The 23,693-nt window shown below is 42.1% G+C and overlaps 1 pseudogene; it reads right to left on the bottom strand.

The window, feature by feature from the left end:
* Nucleotides 1–729: 729 nt before the first annotated feature.
* LOC143530783 (F-box/kelch-repeat protein SKIP25-like) lies at nt 730–23,218 on the bottom strand (annotated as a pseudogene).
* Nucleotides 23,219–23,693: the final 475 nt, after the last annotated feature.

Below are 23,693 nucleotides of genomic sequence, written 5' to 3' on the forward strand. Positions count from 1 at the left end.
GCAACCTCAACACTTGTTGCCCAACCGGAGTACCCAAAACAGCCAACCGCAACGGCGACGCTGTAACATCCCAGGCTTTCGTACCACCAATATTGTCCGCTTTGTCCTCAATGGGTTGCCCATCTGGGAACTCACGGCATTGTTTTTGGTTGCCTGGGTAGAGACTTCCCAGGTGGTCATCCATCCTAGTACTACTACCACCTAAGTGTGCTTAACCGTGGAGTTTTCACGTGCTCCACAGCCAACTAAGCCCAAAACGCATTGGTGATTGAAGAGGCGGGACATTTACTTATGAACCAAAGATCTCTCTTGTCCACAGCCGATGTGGGATAGCCTAAGAGTGGGACGATGTTGTGTTTGCAAAGGGTGTTACAAACAACCCCCCTTTGGACTCATCGTCCTCGATGAGGCGTGTCTCATCATCCCGAAAGGCACAGGAGTGGGTCTGACACCACCTGTAACATCCCAGGCTTTCGTACCACCAATATTGTCCGCTTTGTCCTCAATGGGTTGCCCATCTGGGAACTCACGACATTGTTTTTGGTTGCCTGGGTAGAGACTTCCCAGGTGGTCACCCATCTTAGTACTACTTCCACCTAAGCGCGCTTAACCGTGGAGTTTTCATGTGCTCCACAGCCAACTAAGCCCAAAACGCGTTGGTGATTGAAGAGGCAGAACATTTACTTATGAACCAAGGATCTCTCTTGTTCACGGCCGATGTGGGATGGCCTAAGAGTGGGACGATGTTGTGTTTGCCAAGGGTGTTACAGACGCCACCACCAAAATCCCACCACCACCACCACGGACAACACACACCCTACCACCATCGGCAGCAATATACTCAGCCCCTTTAAACATCTCATCCTCCATAACATCCACCCATACATCCACCACATCATCATACTTCCTCAACACACCTTTTAACTCATCCACCATATATATCAACTCCTCATCCATCTCCGTCGTCGGACCTCTCCAACCACCCCGCATCCCCACCGGCATCGACAACCACTCATCGGAATTCACATCATAAACAACACCTTCTTTACCACCATTAATTATATAAAGCTTCTTTTTGCATCGCACAACATCAATGGCTTCACGGCTAAGCTTCACATCTATCAAAGAACTCATTTTCTTCCAAACCACATTTGATATTTCACTCTTTTCATCAAAAAGATTCAATTCCCGAAACACCCATTACTCCACGGACCTTGCAATGGTCTGTGCGAAGTGTGAGCCTATCCCACTCGTGACGACCACGGCGGCGCGTGAGACTCTAGCGGCGCACCACCGTAGTGGTTTTTGAAGCGGGGGTCCAGTAGACCACTTGGTAACTGGGTTGAAGATTAATAGGTGTGAAAGAACTAGGTTGAAGATTAAAGGGTGTTAAAGACGAAAATCAAATGAAATTCATCTTTGGAGATGAATTTAGAAAAAACACAAAAACCATCTTTTTTGAAAACTCACGTTGCCGATAAAAACAGCTTGAAACATCACGTCACAGTTGGTTTTCTTCATGTTATATTTGATGACAAAAATCACGCTTCAGACATATTTAGAATGAATAATAACGTGGTAGGTGGAAATAGAAAACACATGGCCGCTTTTTATTCGTCCACGAAAACTCACGAGGTATATCAAAAACTCACGAGAACGTTGGATTTGGTGGGCTATTTTGGAAAAATAAAATCTCACGGGCTATTTAGGTAATTCTCCCATTATTTATGTATGATTATGATCGGTTGCAGATGATTATATTCTTATTAAATGGCAAATGATTATGATCGGTTGCAGATGATTATATTCTTATTAAATGGCATTTAAGTTACCTGATATAATTTATAGAACAGATTATGAATTAGCCAAATTAATTAATACTGTATTTATTAGCATTTACATTAATTTTTTTATCATATATGTATAGCTTATTTGTATTAGATATTTTTGGATTTTTACAATGTTTTAGAAACCGGTACGTACCAGTGGTTTAACCAGTTATACCGGATTTTGGTAAGGAAACTGATATAAAGTTCGGTATTTTTGGACAGTTTGTTAGAACATCGTACTATCGGTATTTTAAAAAATACCGGTTTTAATTCCAGAGATTTCTTATATTTTTTTCGGCCCATAGTTTTTAAAGACAACTTTTAACCTAGTAGATAAAATTGAAACGAGTAAACACAATAAACGACGATTCGCTAATAACCAATTTTGTATCTTGCAAATCCAAAGTCGGTTTCTTAACATCTTTTATAATTGATTAAGTTCGTATACAAAGTATAAACTTTATATTTGACTCGATCATTGTTTATGTGTGATAGTTATTAAAGTACTTTTGAGTTATTTTTAAAGTTGAAGTTGAAGTTGTTTTAATATGGAAGTACAAGATAAATTATTCAAGTCGGTTGAACCTCCCGGTACATTTTAGTTCAACCTGTTGTACCATTAAATCAAAATTAATAAAATACCGGTTTTTAAAATATTGTATTTTTCATAATTTTAACACGTTATTAACTGAAACCTTATTTAACAAGGATAGACAAGATCTCGAGAAGTGAGGTTTCATTTTCAGGAAAAACCATCAATTTTGATGAAACAAATTGAAGTTTCATTTTAGGAAAAATCTTCAACTGTTTGTTGATAAAACAAAGGAGGATGTGTTATGAAGTTATATTTTAATTTTAAAAATTAGGAATTTTGGATAAAACTTTTTTTAAATTTATTTACTAAAGATCATATTAAATTCAATAAATGTCAAACACATATAAAATAACAGTTTTGCCCGTATACATAACACATAACATGACAGAGTGACTTATTTTAAAAATAGACAAGTTTTTAAAAAAGTGAAACAATAAAGAAGCATGGATATTTCCTAGACTTGAAATTGAAACAGCCATAATTTAAGACAAGTTTAATTATCAAAGTTGCAGCCGAAAGTAACGTCCTAGTTATTTATATAAAAAAATATGTTAACATCCAAAAAGTTGTATTATTTATTTCATCCAGAATTATTTACGGTGCATAAAAATGAGATACATGTTCAGACATTCTCCTTAGGACAGTATGATTTGATCCATATCCTTTTTAAAATCTATCTACTAAAAATCATATTAAATATAATAAATGTCAAACACATATAAAATAAAAATTTTGCCCATATACATAACACACAACATGCCATAATGACTTCTTTTAAAAATAGACAAGTTTTTAAAAAAAAGCGAAACATAAAGAGGCATCGATATTCCCCATATTTGAAATTGAAACGACCTAAATTTAAGAAACGTTTATTTATCAAAGTTGTAGACATAAGTAACGTCTTAGTTATTTATATAAAAAAAACTTATGTTAACATTCAAAAAGTTGTCTTGTTTAAATCATTCAAAGTTAATTACGACGTATAAAAATGAGACATGTGTTCAGTCCATCTCCATAGAATAGTTAGATTTGATCTATACCCAAGTCCCAACCGGCCAACCCTCCAATAGTGGCTTTTACATGATACTAATCACTATATGTGTATATGTTTTTATCCAAAATAGATTTATCATTATCATTTTGATTTTTTTTTTTAACCGATTCGACGGTAAATTTTTTTTTTATTATTATTTAATATAATTTACTATAAAACGATTACAATAAAGTGGCAGGCAACCGGGCAACAAGTTGCGCCGCAACCCCCTTTTGAACAGCAAAGCCAGTCCTGCTAAAAACGAAGTTTTGGGACCTAGAAGCTGAAGAGGTTCCGTGTACGACGCGCTGAACCCTACTCAAAAATTTCACAGCCTCTGGAGCCAGAAAACCAAATGTATCAAAGGCAAATGGTAGAAAGACATGTTGATTATCTAAACAAGCTTTCTCGTGTTTAACAACTTTGCCCGATTCAGCCTTCAAAATATATATATTTTTTGATTTAGATTATAAAATATCAATTTTACATCCTTTCACATAACTACCATATGTGACCCATTTGCCTCGCATGACCATATGATCAGGTCCGGCTTCGAGAAAGGTTAAAATTTTTTGGGCCGAATACATAATTTTTTTTTGGGCCTAAATAAAAAAGGGTATCTTGTTGGTTTAAACAAATTAAATTTTTATATGAGACTTAATTTTTTAAGTCTTATGATTTGGTTGTGTAAAATATATATATATTTTTTTTATAAAAATGTGGTTAAAATGTCTCAAGTGATGTTAGAACCCACAACCTTTTGGTTAAAAGTCATACCCTTTTGTCACTAAACCAAGCTAGTGGTTGTGTAACTAAGTTTAAACATTACATATACATATTGTTTTTCATAAAAATATATATATTTTTTTTTATAAAAAAATAATCTGGGCCTATCGAGGTGTCGGGCCGGGGTCCGTCGATCACTCGGCCCTCCCTTATAGCCGACCCTGCATATTGAAGAAACACTAAGTGACCCGGGGCAGATTATGGATAATCTGGGGGTTAAGTAATGTTTCCCACGAGGATGAGGTCCAGCAGAGAAGGTTGTTCTTCAGGGGACCTGCAAAACAGACACCGTAAGCTCGTCACTGAGAAGGGGGGGGGGGGTTCCTCCTTGTGACCACCCTCCGGCGTGAGAATCAGACTAGATTGCTCTGAATATAAGTGTATATTAAGAGATTGCTAGATAAGAGTGAGATATCAGATGATGTCCTTACCATTCCAAGGTGTTGGAGTATTTATAGCCGAAGGTAGGTTTCCTAGAAGGTACAGCCGGCTGAATAGTATTCCTGTTCCACCAACAGTGGACTACGCACATGCCATGCTGGTTGGTGGATAGGCTACGGCCGACAGTAACAAGGTCGGCTGTACACTGTTCCTTTACTGCCGGCTACGCACTGTTCCACCAACTGTAGGCTGCGCACGTCCCATCGTAAGGGTTGGTGAGTAGGCAGCGGCTAATAGTGACAAACAGTACTAGAGGGTGCTCCTCCTCGTACTGTTGTCGGTGAGCTGTCACCCTGTGATTGGTTCATGGGCTGTTCTGGTCAAATCGTCTGTTCTGCCCATACCTTAGTAGGTATAGTACAAAAGATCTTCCAGAAGCATACGGACTGGCTCATTTAGGCGGGAGTATTCCCGCCTTGCTCATTCCTTCATGTGACTACTGAAGTAGCTAGTGCCTTGTGCGTGTAGCCTTGCTGTTAGTGCGGGTAGCCTTCCCTGATGGCTTGTATCCGCAACTGCGGGAACAGGCGGGGTACTTCACCATTGGGAGGCTTTCCCTGCGGGTACAGCTGGCGTACTGCGCGTAAGGTTCTCTGAGCATGGTGGGTCCTGCGGGAGCAGTTGGTCGTTGCGCAGACGTCCCTGTTCAAGGTGAGTCTTGCGGGTCCAACTGGGCTCTGCTGGGACCTACCTCTTCAAGTCCCCCCCAGTCCAATGTTCTTCTCATGAATTATTAATAAGTGAGGTGAACTTTTGAACTTAGCAAAGGGTTTTGAAAAGGGTTTAGTTTTTAGGTTTTCCGTGGTGATTCTTCCCGCGGTTTTCCTGATGTCACGCAGAAATTCCTGACTTTTCTGCTTGATCTTTGGGTATGAAGCGGGTAGGTTTGTAACCTCCTCGCAAGTCAGGAGCGTTGAGTCCCACTTGTGTGGATTCTCCATGGGGTTTTGGTAGTTTTCAACATACTGATCAACTATGCTAAAACCACCAATTCCATCTTGGAGTTTCAAACAATATAGTTCTCGACGTTCCCGTTACGCGGGGATGTTATTCCCGTTTCCGCAAGCATGGCCCAGAAGATCCTTCTTGGTTTGAATTCCCTGCAGAGTGCTAAGTATGTGAAGGGTTTTGCCTTGACACTGTACCCGCACTCGTCTTATGGTTACTTTACTTCTAAGGTATTCCTGGCGTCAATTCCCTGCGGGTGCTAAGTATGTGAAGGGTTTTGCCTTGACACTGTACCCGCACCCGTCTTATGGTTACTTGGTTGCCAAGGTAAGGGGTATTTTCCCGCTTACTTTTGAATCTTTTTGAATTTTGAAATTCGAAGAGTTGGTGAAAGGATAAGAACAGTCCAAACCTCTGAAACGTCGTGCGACGGTTTCTTCTGACTGTGTCAGGACGTGCAGGAAGTTATGGTGACGTGACAGTACCTGGTCATTCCAGACGCTTTTTCAGGCGCGTGTCATAGTTTCATTGCACCTTCGATTTCTCTCTCTTCCGCATTAAATTCATCGCATTAATTGCGATTAGTATATAAAGGGGGAGAGGGTCCTTTGCAATTCACACTTTCACTTCTCTCTTCATCTTCAAAACGATTTCCGGCGAATACTCATCTTTTCAGTCGAGCATTCCCTTGAAATCGTTTTCTTCTTTCATATCTGCAAAATGTCGTCTCGTGATCTCGAATCTACAGCCGATGACAAGAGTACTGCTGGCGAGTGCCAGTGTGCTCTGCCTGTCGATCTGTATCAGTACGTCGTCAGGAAGTTCATGCTCGAGTCTCTCGAGCCTGAGTTTCCTGAACCCCATCAAACGGTGTACGATGCCCCCAGAGGCAAGATCGGGGTATATGCTGCATTCTTTGTTTATGGGAATCTTAGGTTCCCATTGACAAAGTTTGTGTACCGTGTCCTGGAGAGGCACGGTGTGCACCTGACCGAGGTGCACCCGATGGCGATTGCCAAGATTCGGCACTTCGAGTGGGTGTGCCGGATTCTGGGCATTGAGCCCTATGTTGACCGCCTGATGACCTTCTACTCTTGGAGGTGCATCCAGGGGTGGTATACCATGATAACCCGTATCAAGGGTTTGAAGATTTGCGAAACCGAGCGCAGTCTTCGTTCGTGGAAGCGGGAGTTCTTCTACATCTCCGCTCGCGCCATCCCCCTTGCCATGAAATTCAAGAATGGGCAAGCACTTCCCAGCCTTCACGCCTCCAACTACCAGGAGGCGGAATGGTTCTCGAAGATATCCCGAGTCCAATCTCCGGTTTACCGGTTTGCGGAGTCCGGGATGGTGATGCTGGGGATGAGCCGGGTGTGGAAGGTTGCGGATGCGCAAAAGATCCCAATCGTCCTTGAATACGGTTCGAACTCTGTTCCTTACGGTATGCTTTGTTTCTTTTTGTTAATTTAGAATCTCTTCCAACTTCTTTCCTGTTTATTTCAGAGGGGAACGACTTGCAGTCGCTCATGTACCCGCGGGAAGCTGACGGTCCCGCTCGGATGGGTACTCGCGCTCTAGACGAGAACGAGTTGCCCATCCTAGAACAAACGGCGGATCGGTTCGTGGAGGTCTACCCGCTAGGCCACGAGATCCTGAGCGCCAGGCGGCCAGGTAAGGCGCTATTCAACCCTCGACCCCTCAATGTTGAAACCTCTGCTGGAATTCCTATAATCGTATGTTCTGATGATGAATCCGCAGATGGTCCTCCGTTGGTGCGGAAGAAGAAGGCTGCCGGCGGAAAGGGGAAGGAGAAGGTGGCCTCCACTGCCGATCCGGTGCCTCGGTCTGATTCGGAGACCGAGAGCGAAGAGGTGGCGGGGAATCCCGGTGGTGATAAGACCACCGCTCCGGAGGCTGCGACGATTGTTACCTCCGGAGGGCCCAGGATGACAATGGTGACCGGCGTGAAGAGGCCGGCTCCATCGGGTTCATCCCCGCCCGTCCGCACTTTCAGGCTCAAGAAAACCCGTAAGTACAAACTTCTTTTATCTTTAACTTCATAGTCTTCCATCATTAATACTTAATCTTCTTTGTGCAGGCGTGGATGTTGACGCATTCCAGGGTGGAGCGCAGAGTACCCCTCCGCCCATGACGGTAGGCTTGGTCAGCCTACCTGAGGCGACGACCCAGGCGCCTGCGCCTGCTTCCGCTGGTTCAGTTGCTCACTCTGAGCCGACTGTTCCAGCTGTGATGACGTCACCGCCGGCTGTGAGTGCCATTTTTACCGCATCTTTCACCGAGCCGGCGGTTACTTTTGCTGCGGACTCCACAGCGGCAACCGCGGCGGACTTCACCATGCCTCCTCCGTCATCGGCCTCGATGGCCGATCCTTCAAGTACGCATGGGGCTTCTCGCCAACCTCTGCCTCCTTCCCATCTACCTGACCTCTTGGACGGATTTCCCTTGGGTTCAGGTGACGGGTTTGGCGGCTATCGGCCTGTTATTGACCCTACAGGTGCGTAGGGTTCTTTTGGCCTATTATATATATATATATATATATATATATTTATTATCATCTTTTCCTAACTGCTTTTTGTTTTTTGCAGTGTCGGATTCCAATGAAGTGTATGTTCCACGATGGAACATCCGCCGAGGAACAACCCTTCGCACACCTGTGGAGTGCGTGGAGTGGGCTCGTCACGCTGCTCCCAGTGGTGCGTTGGGGGAAGCCATGGCTAGCTACCAGGAGGGTAGGCTAAGCAATGAGCTTCGGGTTCTCCTGGCCCGGATGCAGCCGCGCGTCGAGCTGCTTTGTCGTGAAAACGACAAGTTAAAAGCAGCTTGCCTTCAGGAAGTAGCTCAGGCGCGGGCTGTCCGGGAGGAGAATAGGAGGCTTTCCGCCGCGGCGGCGGAGAGGGAGAAGGCGTTCAAGGCCCTTGAAGTTGAGGTTCAGGCCCGTCTCGAGGCTCGCTCCAAGGCTGCCCAAGCTGTTAATGAACAGCTTCGGCTGGCTAAGGAAACTGCTAGGAACGCAACTGAAAGGGCCACCAAGGCTGAAGCTGTTGCTGAGCCTCTACGCGTGGAGAATGAAGAGCTTAAGGCCAAATTAGAGGCTCTCCAGCAGGCTCATGATGCCTTGGCGATGGAGGACGCGAAGAAGCTCCAAGAGATCCTGGACCAGAGGGGCGTGCTTGACCACACTGAGCGGAAGCTAAAGGGCGTCGAAGAGGCTGCTGCAAAGGAAGTGTTGCTTGCCAACCTTAATAAAAGTGAAGCCGAACGCGCCTGTACCCAAGCTCAAGCCACCCTCCAAGAAGCTCTGGTTGCCAAGGAATGGCTTCTTCGAGAAGCGTTGTCTCAGGTAAGCTTTTCATGTCTTTACGCTTTTCTTTGTAAATAGAAAAGGTTCTGATACTTGTATTTTTTCTTTGTAGGTTGTGCATCGGGTCTTCTCAGAGACGTCTTATGACGATGCTATGAGCGCAGCCCTCAACGCTTCTCATGAGGATGGGGAAAAGGCCGGCTTCCTGCTTGGTCTAGGGTTCGTTGAGAAAGGCATCCCGCCTTCCAACTTCCCTTTGTATGATGTGGATACTGAAGCTGTTTATGACCAAGCAGTGAACCAGTATGCCGCCTTCCCGCATCCGGTGGTGGAGAAGGTGAACGAAGTCGCTGCTGCTGATGATGGGCTAGCTATCCTTAGAGCTTTCCTTGAACCACCATGCTCTACTGATGGAGCGGGTCCAAGTGGAAGTGGTCCTGAAGCTTGATTCTGAAGATCCCTTTCCACCATTAGCGTAGATTTTTGCTTTTGTATAGCTATCTTTGTAATATTTGAATTTGATGGAATAAAGATTGTGTTAGTTCTTTGCCTTGTTTATTTTACGCATGTTTTGATCTAACTTAGCAATTTCTTTAGTACTTAAATAAGTTAACTTTTTAACGTGGCAAATTATAAGTTTGTTTCGCTTCCTCTTTCATGATTGTGCGGGTATGACCGTCACTTACACTTAGTAGGATGGCTTAACTTTACTTATATCTGACATGCGTGGAAGTTTTCCTCATCTTTTCCTTTGAAATTTTCTAAGTGTTCAGAATAAGTTAACCTTTGGACGTGGTAGATGATAGGTTGAAGTTTTGCCTCCTTGTTCGTGATTGTGCGGGTAAGACCGTCACTTGCACTTACAAGGATGGCTAAACTTTACTTACATCTGACCTGCGTGTAGGTTTTCCTTAAAACTTGAAATTTTTACCGTGTGTTTATGCGGGTTTTGCCGCCTTCCACACGTAACGACTTACTTCTTCCCCTATTTATGCGGTGAATACCGGCACATCAGTGTGGGAAGTTCATAAGTATAAAGGTAAGGCTATTAACACATTGTGAAAGGAGAATCATTTCCATTAGAAGTGGCTCAAAGCCTTTTCTTTACAAGTTTGGAATTGATCTACATATAACATTTGCGTAATTGAGCTCCATTCCATGTTCTTGGGATGGGAGTGCCATCGAGCCTTTCGAGCCGGTACGCGCCCTTTCCCAGAACTTCTTTGATAAGGTATGGCCCTTCCCAGACCGGGGCCAGCTTTCCTGGGCGTTCTTGGTTCGAAGCCTCGTTGTTACGCAGTGTGTAGTCTCCTATATTGAAGTTGCAGAGTTTTACCCGCGTGTTGTAGTACTTTTGCATTTGTCGCTTGTAGTTCTCTTCACGCACTGCGGCTAAGTCTCTGTGTTCCTCGGTTAGCATAAGATCTAACCGTCTTTTCGCATCATTGTCTTCTGGCTGAATCAAGACCCTTGGTGAGGGTAAACCAATTTCGACCGGGACCATGGCTTCAGTGCCATAAGTGAGACTGAACGGGGTTTCTCCCGTACTGGCCTTCTTCAGCGTTCTGTTTGCCCAAAGGACGTGCGGAAGCTCGTCCACCCAGCCGGATCTGTGTTCCAAGAGTCTTTTCTTTATGCCTTCGACGATGCTCTTATTTGCTCTTTCCACCTCACCATTACCTTGCGGGTGTGCCACTGAGGTAAAGGTGTGGGTGATTTGAAGTTCTTTCAGCCACTGTTGTAGCTTCTTGTCAGCAAAGTTGGTGCCGTTATCGCTCACCAAATTCTGTGGAAGTCCAAAACGACAAATAATAAATTCCCAAATAAATTTTTTGATATGTTTCGCGGTTGTTTGGGCTAAGGGTTTTGCTTCTATCCACTTGGTGAAGTAGTCGATGGCTACCACTAGGAACTGAACATTTCCTGCTGCTGTAGGAAATGGGCCTGTCACATCGATGGCCCACTTCTGAAATGGCCATGAAGAGGTGACTGGAACAAGTTCATTCTTCGGGCGGTGCGTGTTGGGTGCGTAGAGCTGGCAAGACCTGCATTTTCTGATGTATGCCAGCGCATCCGTATGCATCCCCGGCCAAAAGTATACCGCGTTGTTTAGCTTAGCTACAACAGCGCGGGGACCTGCGTGTACTCCACAGATGCCTTCGTGTACTTCCCTTAGGAGGTAGTCAGCATCTTGGTTGTCCACGCATCTTAAGAGTGGGCCAAGAAAGTTACGTCTGTAAAGGATGTCATCGATGAGTTGATAATTCAGTGCTTTACAGCGTAGTTTTCTTGCCTATGTTTTTGACTCTGGTAGTGTACCTGCCGCAAGGTATTTTATTATTGGTGTCATCCATGTTTCTGTGCCGGTTTGGATGACACAAATTTCCTTGTGCGGGACCGAAGGTGTCTCGAGGAGTTCAATGCGGATGTCCTTTCCTAAGTGGGTGAAGGCTAACGATGCAAGCTTGCTTAACGCATCCGCAGATTTGTTTTCACTTCGCTTGACGTGTATGACTTTGCAGTCGTTGAAATCGCGCATAAGGGATTTTGCTTGTGCGAGGTACAGGGCCATTGTGTCGTTCACGGCCGTGTACGTCCCGTTGATTTGATTGGCTACTAACATGGAATCCACGTGGGCTTCCAAGTGTTTCACTCCCATCTTACGCGCAATTCTCAGCCCAGCCAAGAATGCCTCATACTCGGCTTCGTTATTCGTACTTGGAAAATCCAGTCGAATAGCGTAAGTGTATTCTTGGCCTGCTGGGTTGGTTAGTTTCAGCCCTGCGCCTGAACCCTCGTTACTGGCTGCTCCATCAGTGTAGAGTCGCCAGACATCATTGATGTCTTGTGCTGGAGAGGGTTGAGCCTCTTCCTGGCACTCTTTTTCCCGCGATGCAGGCACTTCTGCAATAAAGTCGGCCAAAACCTGGCCTTTTATGGCTGGTCTTGGCTTATACTTTATCGCGTACTCCCCCAACTCAATTGCCCATTTGGCTAGGCGTCCCGATAACTCGGGTTTGCCTAGAACGTTTGCAAGTTTGAAGTTGGAGAGAATGGTGATTGGGTGACCCTGGAAATATCGTCTTAACCTGCGTGAAGCGTGTATAAGTGCTAAGACTAATTTTTCGAGGGTAGAGTACCGGGTTTCTACGTCTGTTAGGATACGACTGACATAATAGATTGGCATCTGGATGCCTTTTCGCTCTACTAGTAGGACTACCCCGGTTGCTCTATCTGTTGCGGAAAGGTATAGGATTAACTCCTCTCCCGCTTTTGGTGCTGTGAGCGTTGGGAGTTCGATCAAGCGTGACCGAATCTCCTGAAAAGCTGCTTCCGCTTCCGGTGTCCAGCGGAAGTGCGTTTTCTTTAAACAGTTTCTCAACGTTGACACGAAGGGAAACGACTTATCCGCGTGGTTTGCCAAAAAGCGATTAAGTGCTACTAGTCGTCCATTCAGTGTCTGAGCCTGTTTGATGGTAGTAGGTGATTCCATTTTGATAATGGCTTCGACCTTTTCAGGGTGGTTCGCTCTGAAGCCATCTTTAGTGACGATGACCCCCAAGAACTTCCTTTCTTCCATTCCAAAGGCACACTTGCTCGGGTTGAGCTTCATGTTTATCTTCCTGAGCGTGTTGAAAGTTTCTTCGATGTCTTTCAACATCGCTTCTGGGTCAGGGCTTTTGATGACCAAGTCATCCATGTAGACTTCCAAGTTCCTCCCAATTTGGGCATGAAATTGGTTGTCCATCAGGCGTTGGTATGTGGACCCGGCATTCTTAAGTCCGAATGGCATCATTTGGTAACAAAATGTGCCATCGGGCGTCCGAAAAGCGGTTTTGTCCTGATCATCAACGGCCATGTGGATTTGATGGTACCCCTTATACGCGTCCAGGAAGCATTTAAGGCGGAACGGTGCCAACGAATCCACCTTAAGATCAATTTCAGGTAACGGATAACAATCTTTGGGGCATGCTTTGTTCAAGTCCTTGAAATCTATGCACATGCGCCATTGTTTGTTATTCTTCGGTACCATAACGGGATTTGCAACCCAAGTTTGATATCTACTAACGCGTACGATGCCTACGTCAAGGAGTTCCTTGACTTGGGTTCTACACGCGTTAGTTTGTTCTGGCCCCATTACTCTGCGCTTTTGTACGATTGGCGTAACAGCCGGATCGCATTTGAGCTTATGCTCTGCCTTACTTCGGGGTACACCAGTCATGTCAGCTGGTGTCCACGCGAAGATGTCAGCGTTTTTTTGTAATAAGCGCTTGAGTAAGGTGCGTGTGGGATCAACAACTGTTGGGCCAATGGAAACGGCCTGGTCAGGGTATTTGCCGTTGAAGGCCCATCTTTCTGGTTCGGTGATGGTTGGTTTAGCCATCTTTGGTTTGGGTTTAGATGAGACAGATGCGATGCATACCTGGGGAATGCCGGTGATCATCGCTACACCCTCAGCTGTTGGCCATCCCATCATGCCATGGACTGAGGATACCACGGCGTTGAATCTTGCCATCCCGTCTCTTCCGAAGAGAATGTCGTATGTGTGGTGTGGCTTCCTCATTACGACAAAATCCACGTCTTCTGTGCGTGAGTGATTCCCGTCCGTAAGAGTGACGGGGAAAGATAGGATACCCAGGGGGGTGTTTGTGCTGCCATCGAACCCTTCCATCGAGGCGCAGATCGTTTCCAGGCGTTCCTTGTCTTCGTCATCTAGCTTGTCGAAGAACTGCCTGTACATCACCGTTGACGAGGCGGCGTTGTCAGCAAGAGTGCGAGAAGTGATGTAGTGCCCCAGCTGGCTTTTGATGACGATAGGGCCTTTTTTGCTGGGTCCTCCTGGCACTCGCGGGAAGCGCACCTCAGCTTCCTTCCACGCACATGGTTCTGTCGTTCGCCTTTTTCTTCCTCTGATCTTACCATGAACCATGTTGATGCTGATGTCAACGGGCTTTCGCCCGTTGCCTCGGTACCGGTTGTCGTTCCTTCCTCCCTTCTTGATTGATGCCACCAGGTGTGCCAGTCTTCCATCCTTGACGAATGCTTCAACAATATCCTTCAAGGATGTACACTCTTCCGTACTATGACCTTTTGTCCCGTGGAAGTCACAGGATTTGCTCTGATCCGCATTAGGTCGCTGCCGGATCATTGGAGCTTTTGGCCATGGTAGCTTTTCAGTGGCAAATATCTCCGTGACGCTTTTGGTGAGTGGCGTCCACCGGTGTTTTTGGCTTGAAGGGTGTGTGTTATTTCTTCCGCCAACAAGAGGGTGAGAGCTGGATGAGGTGTCAAAGTTTACCCTTGACTGCCAAATACCTAGCTTCCTCTTTTTGTTCTGCCGGGCGATCCGAACATTGTTTTCTCTGGTCCTTTGCGTGTAGAGGTGTGTACTCTGGGGAAGATCCCTTCCCAATTGCTTCTCCGTCTCGGCAAAGCGCTTGGCTGCCGTCATGATGGCATCCCATGTGGATGGCATGCCATCCTTACCCGTCAATGTGCGGATAAGCTCTGGGTATTCGGCGCCCTGGATGAAAGCGGCGCGAACAAGATTATCACTTATGTTGCCCAGACTTAGCTTTTTGGAGTTGAAGCGAGTGATGAAGTCTAGTAAAGATTCATCCTCCTCTCTGACGCAGTTGAGGATCGTCCACTGTTCTTCAGTATATTTCTTTTGTTGGCTGAAGTGTTGGCTGAACTTGTTTTGAAAGTCCGCCCAATCATATATGTGGTGGACCGGTAAACGATCGAACCATGCCCTGGCCGCTCCAACCAGAGTCATCTGGAACATATAACACCACGTGGGTTCCGTCCAGTTACTGACGGTTGCCCCCGCAATGAATCTGTTCAAGTGGTCGTCTGGGTCGGATAGACCATCATAAGTGCCAATGTTGGACATTTGTTTGGCACTTATCGGGGCGATTACTTCCGCAATGTCCCTTGCGAACTTTGACTTTCCTGCGTTTGCAGCAGTTGGTCTAAAGGTTTTGGAGAAGTCCCGCGGGTTTCTCTCCGCATTCGTTGGTTTGAAGGCTTCCCCAAAATTCCTTGGTTGGAAGTCCGTTTCCTTACGCTTCCCTTTTGCCTTATGGCGAGGGTTTGCGTCGGTATCGGATTCTTCCCTCTCATCGTCTGAGTACTCGCACTCACTGTTCATATTGAGATGTTGGCGAGTACTGCCGAATTCGTCAGCCTGTTGAACTGAACGCAAGCGTTCATCCAATTCAGCTTGGAACTCTTTCTGACGTGCCTCGGCCCACGCCTTAACTTGATCTAGTGTTTGGCGAGGGACCCTCGTTCGTTTTTCCAACTGGGCATCAGTGAACCCCAGTGGAATATTTACTGCACTTGCCCCGGCTTGGGTAACCGGGGTAGTGTTCGTAAGATTTGTATAACCGCCGGTGTTCCCCCCAGTTGCTGGGGTTGTGGTTACCGGGGTTTCTTGGTCGATTACTGGCCTTGGGACCGGAGTAACGTTAACCATTTCTTCAGAAATTTTGAAAAAACTAAGAATTAGTTCTAGCTTTTACCCACGGATGGCGCCAATGAAGAAACACTAAGTGACCCGGGGCAGATTATGGATAATCTGGGGGTTAAGTAATGTTTCCCACGAGGATGAGGTCCAGCAGAGAAGGTTGTTCTTCAGGGGACCTGCAAAACAGATACCGTAAGCTCGTCACTGAGAAGGGGGGGGGGTTCCTCCTTGTGACCACCCTCCGGCGTGAGAATCAGACTAGATTGCTCTGAATATAAGTGTATATTAAGAGATTGCTAGATAAGAGTGAGATATCAGATGATGTCCTTACCATTCCAAGGTGTTGGAGTATTTATAGCCGAAGGTAGGTTTCCTATAAGGTACAGCCGGCTGAATAGTATTCCTGTTCCACCAACAGTGGACTACGCACAGGCCATGCTGGTTGGTGGATAGGCTACGGCCGACAGTAACAAGGTCGGCTGTACACTGTTCCTTTACTGCCGGCTACGCACTGTTCCACCAACTGTAGGCTGCGCACGTCCCATCGTAAGGGTTGGTGAGTAGGCAGCGGCTAATAGTGACAAACAGTACTAGAGGGTGCTCCTCCTCGTACTGTTGTCGGTGAGCTGTCACCCTGTGATTGGTTCATGGGCTGTTCTGGTCAAATCGTCTGTTCTGCCCATACCTTAGTAGGTATAGTACAAAAGATCTTCCAGAAGCATACGGACTGGCTCATTTAGGCGGGAGTATTCCCGCCTTGCTCATTCCTTCATGTGACTACTGAAGTAGCTAGTGCCTTGTGCGTGTAGCCTTGCTGTTAGTGCGGGTAGCCTTCCCTGATGGCTTGTATCCGCAACTGCGGGAACAGGCGGGGTACTTCACCATTGGGAGGCTTTCCCTGCGGGTACAGCTGGCGTACTGCGCGTAAGGTTCTCTGAGCATGGTGGGTCCTGCGAGAGCAGTTGGTCGTTGCGCAGACGTCCCTGTTCAAGGTGAGTCTTGCGGGTCCAACTGGGCTCTGCTGGGACCTACCTCTTCACATATGATACTCTTTATGCTCCATTGTGATTTGATCACATATCGATTAACACACAACTATACATGTTTTATGACACATTTTCTTACATTTAAATGCACTTTTAATTACAAATTTGGGTGAACCTAGTCAAGAGGCTATGGCTCACTGGCTCCGCCACTACATTTGAGTTTGCATAGTTAATCCCGTCCTTTTCATTGATTACCATTAATGAGTGAGGCGATATTAATAATAATCTTTCTTACACTTTCTAGAATTTTAACACTTATGAGAATTTTATAATTAAAAACTTCGTTATGAATTTGCCCATTTGTAAAAAAATTAATGTTGATGGTCAAAGAAAGAAGTGAAGTTTATGTATAGGGTAACATGACTAAAAGAATATTGGTTGATTAAAGAGCTAGTGAGCGATTTAGAGTTTGATGCACACAAGGTATTTATAAAATTGTCTTAATGAAGCTCACAACCCAAATGCAAGATTCTAGTCATTAAAGACAGAAATACAAAGTTGTTTTGTTTCTTGTTGCTTTATTTAAGTATGACTAGAGTATAATTTTACTTTTGGTTGATAAATTTTCTACCTATAAAATTTGGTTGGTGAAAGTTAGATAATTCAGAATTCACATGTTTACATGTTGATTGTTTTGTTTATTAAGATTTACTTTCAATGTTTTATTTTAACAAAAATTTCCATTTAAAATTCTCTATTGCAATGATTGTATTTGCAAGTATTTCTATCCATTATTATATTTTTTTAAGAGGCAAATATCATACCACTAAACTATTAATTTACGGGTCATTAAGTTTCAATGTGGCTAATACGAACGTATATTTTAATGTGCTAAAAGTTAATAAAAAATGATATGATTTTAACAATATCAATAAATTCTAAAAAGTAACATAATTTTCTAAAACATACTTAGCATTTTTTATCAATCTTACATGTTATTTTTTTATATTTAAATATAATATTTTAAAAAAGAAGCTAAAGACACACATTTAATGTTTATATTTTTTAAACCTTATTGCAAAAAAAAAGTAATGCTTATAACGAAAAGTATTGTAATATTTTATTTTATTTTTTTAACAAAAAAATTGTTTGTGACAGGTGGAAGCCATGAGTCAAATCAAGAAGAATTTTTAAATGTTTAAAAGATTTTGTTTTTGTCCTCAGATTACTAACTCTATGACAATAATACAAATAAAAATTCATTTAACATACAAAAAGTGTCACAAGAAATTAAAGAAGTGCCACTAAAAAACCTTATTGGTAACGACATACAAAAAGTGTCACAAAAAATTAAAGAAGTGCCACTAAAAAATCTTATTGGAATGAGTGACACAAAAAAAATGTCACTAGAAGCGCTACCACAAAAGCCTTTTAGTGACACTTTTCACGTATGGCACACAAACTTTTCGGCTTTTAGTGACACTTTTTTCTGTATGTCGATAAAAATATTTTGGACTTTTAGTGGCATTTTTTTTTCATATGCCATTAAAACATTTTGGACTTTCAATGGCATTTTTATCTGTATGCCATTAAAAAAAATTGGACTTTTACTGGCATTTTTTTCCGTATGCCATTAGTTACATTGTGGACTTTCAGTGATATTTTTTTCCGTATGCCATAAAAACATTTTAGATTTTTAGTGGCATTTTAATCCGTATGCCATTAAAAAAAATTTGGACTTTTAGTGACATTTTTTTCGTATGCCATTCATTTTGGACTTTCAGTGACATTTTTATCCATCTACTAACATAAAATAAAAATAAAACCGTCAAATATAGAAATTATAATATTTTAACTATAACTAAAAGTTCAATCGCATTCTAAGCACACACCAATCGCATTCCATATGCATATTATATGTCTCATAACTCTCAAGTCAAGTAAAATATCAATCATATACAAAGGAAAATAACAAATACGTGAATAAAAACTAAAAACTTCACCACACTTGTTAACCTCTTTCACCATCTTTAATCTTCATGCAAGTTGCCTAATAAGAAAAAATAAAAACTTTTCATGCTTCCATAATTTGGTTTCAGTGGCACCAGAGTGATGATGGGACTAGACACGTATGTGCCGTTTATTAGTCGAATTCCATACTAAAATCCCATTTTGTTTCCACCACTTAAGTATGTCAAATCCCATACTAAAATCCGCTTTTGGCTCCATCACGTACCTTTGTAATTCAGTTTTCTTACAAGCCGATTGACTTTCACCCTTATCAGTGGCGGATGGAAGCTATGTTGAGAGGGGGTAAGTCACCCACTCAACCTTATAGTTTTATGTATTTATATTAATTTTGTAGTGTCATTTTGTTAAAAAAAATTATAATTAGTCCCTTTTTAGTTTTTTTATTAGACCCCCTTTGCCCCCTTTTACCTTCTCCCAACTGGATGAACAATGTTGTTTTTAGTTTTTCATTTGTGAGATTTGATTTCTTTTAAAGGAAATATTGTTTTAAGTTTATATCTTTTAATTTATTCAGTTATATAAAACTGATAACGATTGAATCTATTATTGGAACAATTATTATTAATGAGACTCCGCATAGTTTAGCTTATTTAGATAATCCTTATTGGGATTACGTTGATGGGAAAAGAATTTTGAATTATCATCAAGATAGATAAGCGATATGGAGAAAGTATTGTCTTAATGGACTCTGCCAACCACATAAGCATAACTTCTCAAAATGAAACATGGGGAGTAACCTCGTTGGTTGAAAGATGCTCTGTCGCATTTGAAGATTGTAAAAACAAATTTGCATAATCGAATTGGTAAGGATTTTTTGAATGCTTGTGAAATTTGTATTGGAAAAAAAGCATTAAAAAATGTGGTGTCATTAACCGTTTCTAAAAAAATCAAATCACATAGAAAACAATTGTAATAGGTATATTGATTTGTTATTATTGAATGAAGTTTATCTTTACATTTTTACATAGTTTATTTTTTACCCCCACTGAGTTAATGTTTTGGATCCGCCACTGCCCCTTATTTAGAAACTCCATAAAGAATTCATTGCCATCATCACATACAACGACATCGACATTACATGCTTCTTGGGATGCCGAATTGTGATCAACTGACGTGTGTGAATATATATATATATATAAGTAAAAGTTCCACACAAATCGGGTTTTAAAATAGGTTTTCACCTACAACTAAACCACACACGAAAGGCAAGTGTACCTATCGTTTGTAATAAAGTGTCGGTAAGAACCGAGTATCAATCCATGGACACGGCAACTTTCTAGTACTAAATCTTTGTAAATGACCAACCGAACAAATAAATCTTGATTTGGATATTTAACTAATTAAACTAGCATACAATGAAAACAAAGCAAGTAAAAATACAAGAAAAACAATCAATCCAACAAACTACCTAGACAAGAATCCACTCTACTAACATGACAAAATAGCAATGATATGGCAAGACATCATGAATCTAAACATAAATACTAGATTTCAATAAAGCAACCTAATACTAGCAAATAATCATCATGATGGGTCTTCAATCAAGAGATAAACATAGACTAACTTGTTTGTCAAAACAACAAAGTCTCATAATCAAAGGAAAGCTAGCATGAACAACATTCTAACCACCTAAGATTACACTAAAGTAGCCAAATTCAGGAAATTATTATAAACTTATGAAACTTTAACTAGCAAGTCATCACCAAGTCAAGAATCATAACAACACTCATCAATTTTCCAATATTAAGTGTAGGGTTTCATACTCATTAATAATTATATAACCAAGTTAATTTTTACTAGTCATTCCTAACTTAGTAATGTAAACAAAGATTTCATGAACATTCAAAGTTCACAAACAAACATCTAGAACATAGTTTTCCAACATGAATGCCTAAACATTTGCAAAACTAACAAGGTTATGTAACATAACAAGCATGAACACCATCAATATCAACTTACAAATTCAACCATATTCTTGAAAGAAAACCACTTTACCAAAATCATGCATAGATAATATATCACATTAATAAGAGTTTCAACATTGTCTAGATAGCAAAAGTAACTAGCCCATAAGGCTTAATACAACTACAATCAAACTAGAAATAAGCTTACAAAACATGTTCAAGAACAAAGGAATGCAAACTAAGATCAAGCAAGGATTGAAGGATGGAATGATGAATCTTGTGTTGGTGGAAGCCTCCAAGAATCCCCAAAAATTGCTGCACTTGGTTGGGAGAGAATCCCCAAGACTCCACACACTAAAATGAAGTGAAAACAAGTGTTTATAAGCTTCTGGTCAAAGTGCATGGTCATGCACAAAAAGTGCATGGTCGTGCACTATTTTGGGTCAGTCAAACTTTCACTTTCAGCAGCTCAGAGTTGCAGGTTCCAAAAAAGTGCACGGTCATGCACAAAAAGTGCATGGTCGTGCATTACCGGCACTAGCTAGTGCGCTTTCAAAGTTGATGTGTCTTGTTCTCGGCATCGGATAGTGCACGGGGTCGTGCACTCGGAAGTGCATGGTGGTGCACAAAAGTGCATGATGGTGCAGTTTCACTTTTGGCACGACAGTAGATGTGCACGGGTTCCAATAAAGGTGCATGGTCATGCACTTTCGTAGCATGGTCATGCACTTTTGCACGTTATCAGATGTGCACGGGTTCCAATAAAGGTGCACGGTGGTGCACTAAAAGCGCATGATGGTGCAGCTTGGTCAGAATGGTCATACACTTCCTTAGCATGGTCATGCACCTGCAGCATGGTCATGCACTTTCTTAGCATGGTCATGCACTTTGGGCAGATTCTTGATTTTTGTCCGAAAAACACCATCTTTTCATCGTTTTTTCGTCGGGCGGGCGCCCGGACCTACAAATTCATAAATAACTCAATTAAGTACTAAATACAACGAATTTGCATGGAGTTTTACCAAAATAAAAAGATAATTTGATGCTAAAATGTGTACACTTTGTGTTACATCATCAACCTTGTCAAGTCTTTCGTTGTATGTTAAAAATAGCCCATGTAACTTACTTTCAAGATCAATCGTCTTTTCCGCTACATCTTTTTAATGCCACCCGCAGTCCAATTATCATCCTCGGATTTGATAGAGATAATCATTTCTTTATAACAATGTTTAACAAAAGATAATTTCATGGTGGGATCCAAGATTATAGCAAAATACTTGTAGTCATTAAGTTGGTCAAGCTTCCCCCAATACTTATCATATTTCTCACGCATTGAACTAACCATTGTAGAAAAAACTGGATCACAATCCCACACCCGTAGATGTTTGTCTACATCTAGGATTTCTCTAACAAATATGTGGGCTAAGGGCTTTGATGTGGCCGATGCAATTTCTGTTTTAATCTTGAACTTTTTTAGAAAGTCAACCAACTTTTTGCAAGCACCAAAATCTGAATGTTCAGGTAGTCTTTCAAAATCATGAATATAGCTATTATCTTGAACTTCATAGGAGAAAAATACCCCCCTCAAATCCACCGCCGTTTTCAACATCTCATATGTGGAATTCCACTGAGTAGGCATATCTCCACACTAAAACTTACTTGATTGAAAATTCGACTCTTCTATGCACTTTTTAAACTTGGTTATTCTTTGTGTGGAGTTTCGAATATACCTAACCGCCTTTCATATACAATCAACATGATAAGTGTTCTCTGATAAACCATCTTTGAAGATTAGGTTTAGTGTGTGTGCCATACACCTAATATGAAAATGTCTCCCCTCATCATACAAATTAGGCAGTTTTCTCAACAGATAAACAACCGCCTTATAATTACTAGGCGCGTTGTCAACCGTCATAGTCATAACATTTTTAATACCCCAACCATAAATACAATGCAATACTTCTTGACCAACATCCTCCCCTTTATGACTATCAGTGGGTCTAAAATTAATAATTCGTTAATGCATTACCCAATCATCATCAATGAAATGTGTCGTCAAAACCATATATTTAACCCGTTGACATGAGGATGCCCAAGTGTCGGTGGTCAAGTATACGGTGTTGGAAGATTTACTTACATATGCTAACAATTTGTTCCTTTCCTTGATATAATACTTTGCAATATCTTTAGACATTTTATGTCTTGATGGCAAAATGAACTTTCCTTCAAAGCATTGGTGTATTCAATAAAAGCCGGATGTTCCACAAGCTTAAACGGTAATTCGGCAACAATAAACAAATCTAGTAAAGCTTTCATGATTCTAGAATCATCATGTTTCCAAATGTTCACACTACCTTCACCGCTAGCATCCTTTTGAAACACTAAATTAGTTTGCTTTTTGTCTAACCCGGGATTTTCTACACAAGCAGGAATGTGTTTTTTAAGACCCGACGTACCGTTTTTGTTTGGATCGGCTTTAATCAACGTTTTACACCACTTGCACTTTCCGTACTTCCAACACACTCCATCCTCACTTAAATAAACAACATCAAAGGTTTCCAATACTTAGATCTCTCGCTTCCTGTTTTAGGCTTCTTTTGGGAATAGTTTTTCTTTGTTGGTTGCTTTCTCTTATGACGCGATTTTGATTTCACCCTATTACTTGATTTTGATTTCACCCCATCGCGTGATTTTGGTTCCCCATCACTCGATTCTGAATCATCACTAACTTCAACATACGCTTCATCATCATCCTACAAACCACATAAAACAATAAGCTTTATACTAAGCATACCAAATTATAAAGGTAACTTGAAAAATCAACAAACTTACTTGACAATGAGGGGGTTCATTCAAAGAAGATGATGCCATTCGATTATAACTTCGTGTAAACAAACCTACAAAAGTCAACAATTTCTAGTGTCAAATGTCAATTTTCAAATATTAACATATAAACTGATGTGTAAACTGAAGTTAGGGTTTCTTTATTATGACCATAGAAGTTTTTTTTACATAAAAATCAAATGTATAAAGTTAAATGCAACTTACACGTGCAAATTAGGGCACAAATTGGGTTCTGTTCATCACAGGCTCAGGAAGATGAGGAGCAGCGATTCATATGTGGCGAGGGGGAGGAGGTCGACGGTTGGAAGAGGATTCTGATGGTGGTGACCGGCGAGGGGATTCCGGCAATGGGGAACAAATTTTCAGAATAAGGGTTTAGGTTATGAGGGTGGTGAAGGTGATACAGACATGTTAAGGATGAATTGGTGGCCCATTATGAAACATATTATTTTAAAAAGTTGTATAAACAATCGGTACTCAAGTGGTACTCCCGAAAAAAACC

Source organism: Bidens hawaiensis, unplaced genomic scaffold (genome assembly GCF_021521415.1).
Source record: "Bidens hawaiensis isolate Kalapana, Puna unplaced genomic scaffold, B.hawaiensis_p1.1 tig00009022_1, whole genome shotgun sequence".
Taxonomy (NCBI): Eukaryota; Viridiplantae; Streptophyta; class Magnoliopsida; order Asterales; family Asteraceae; genus Bidens; species Bidens hawaiensis.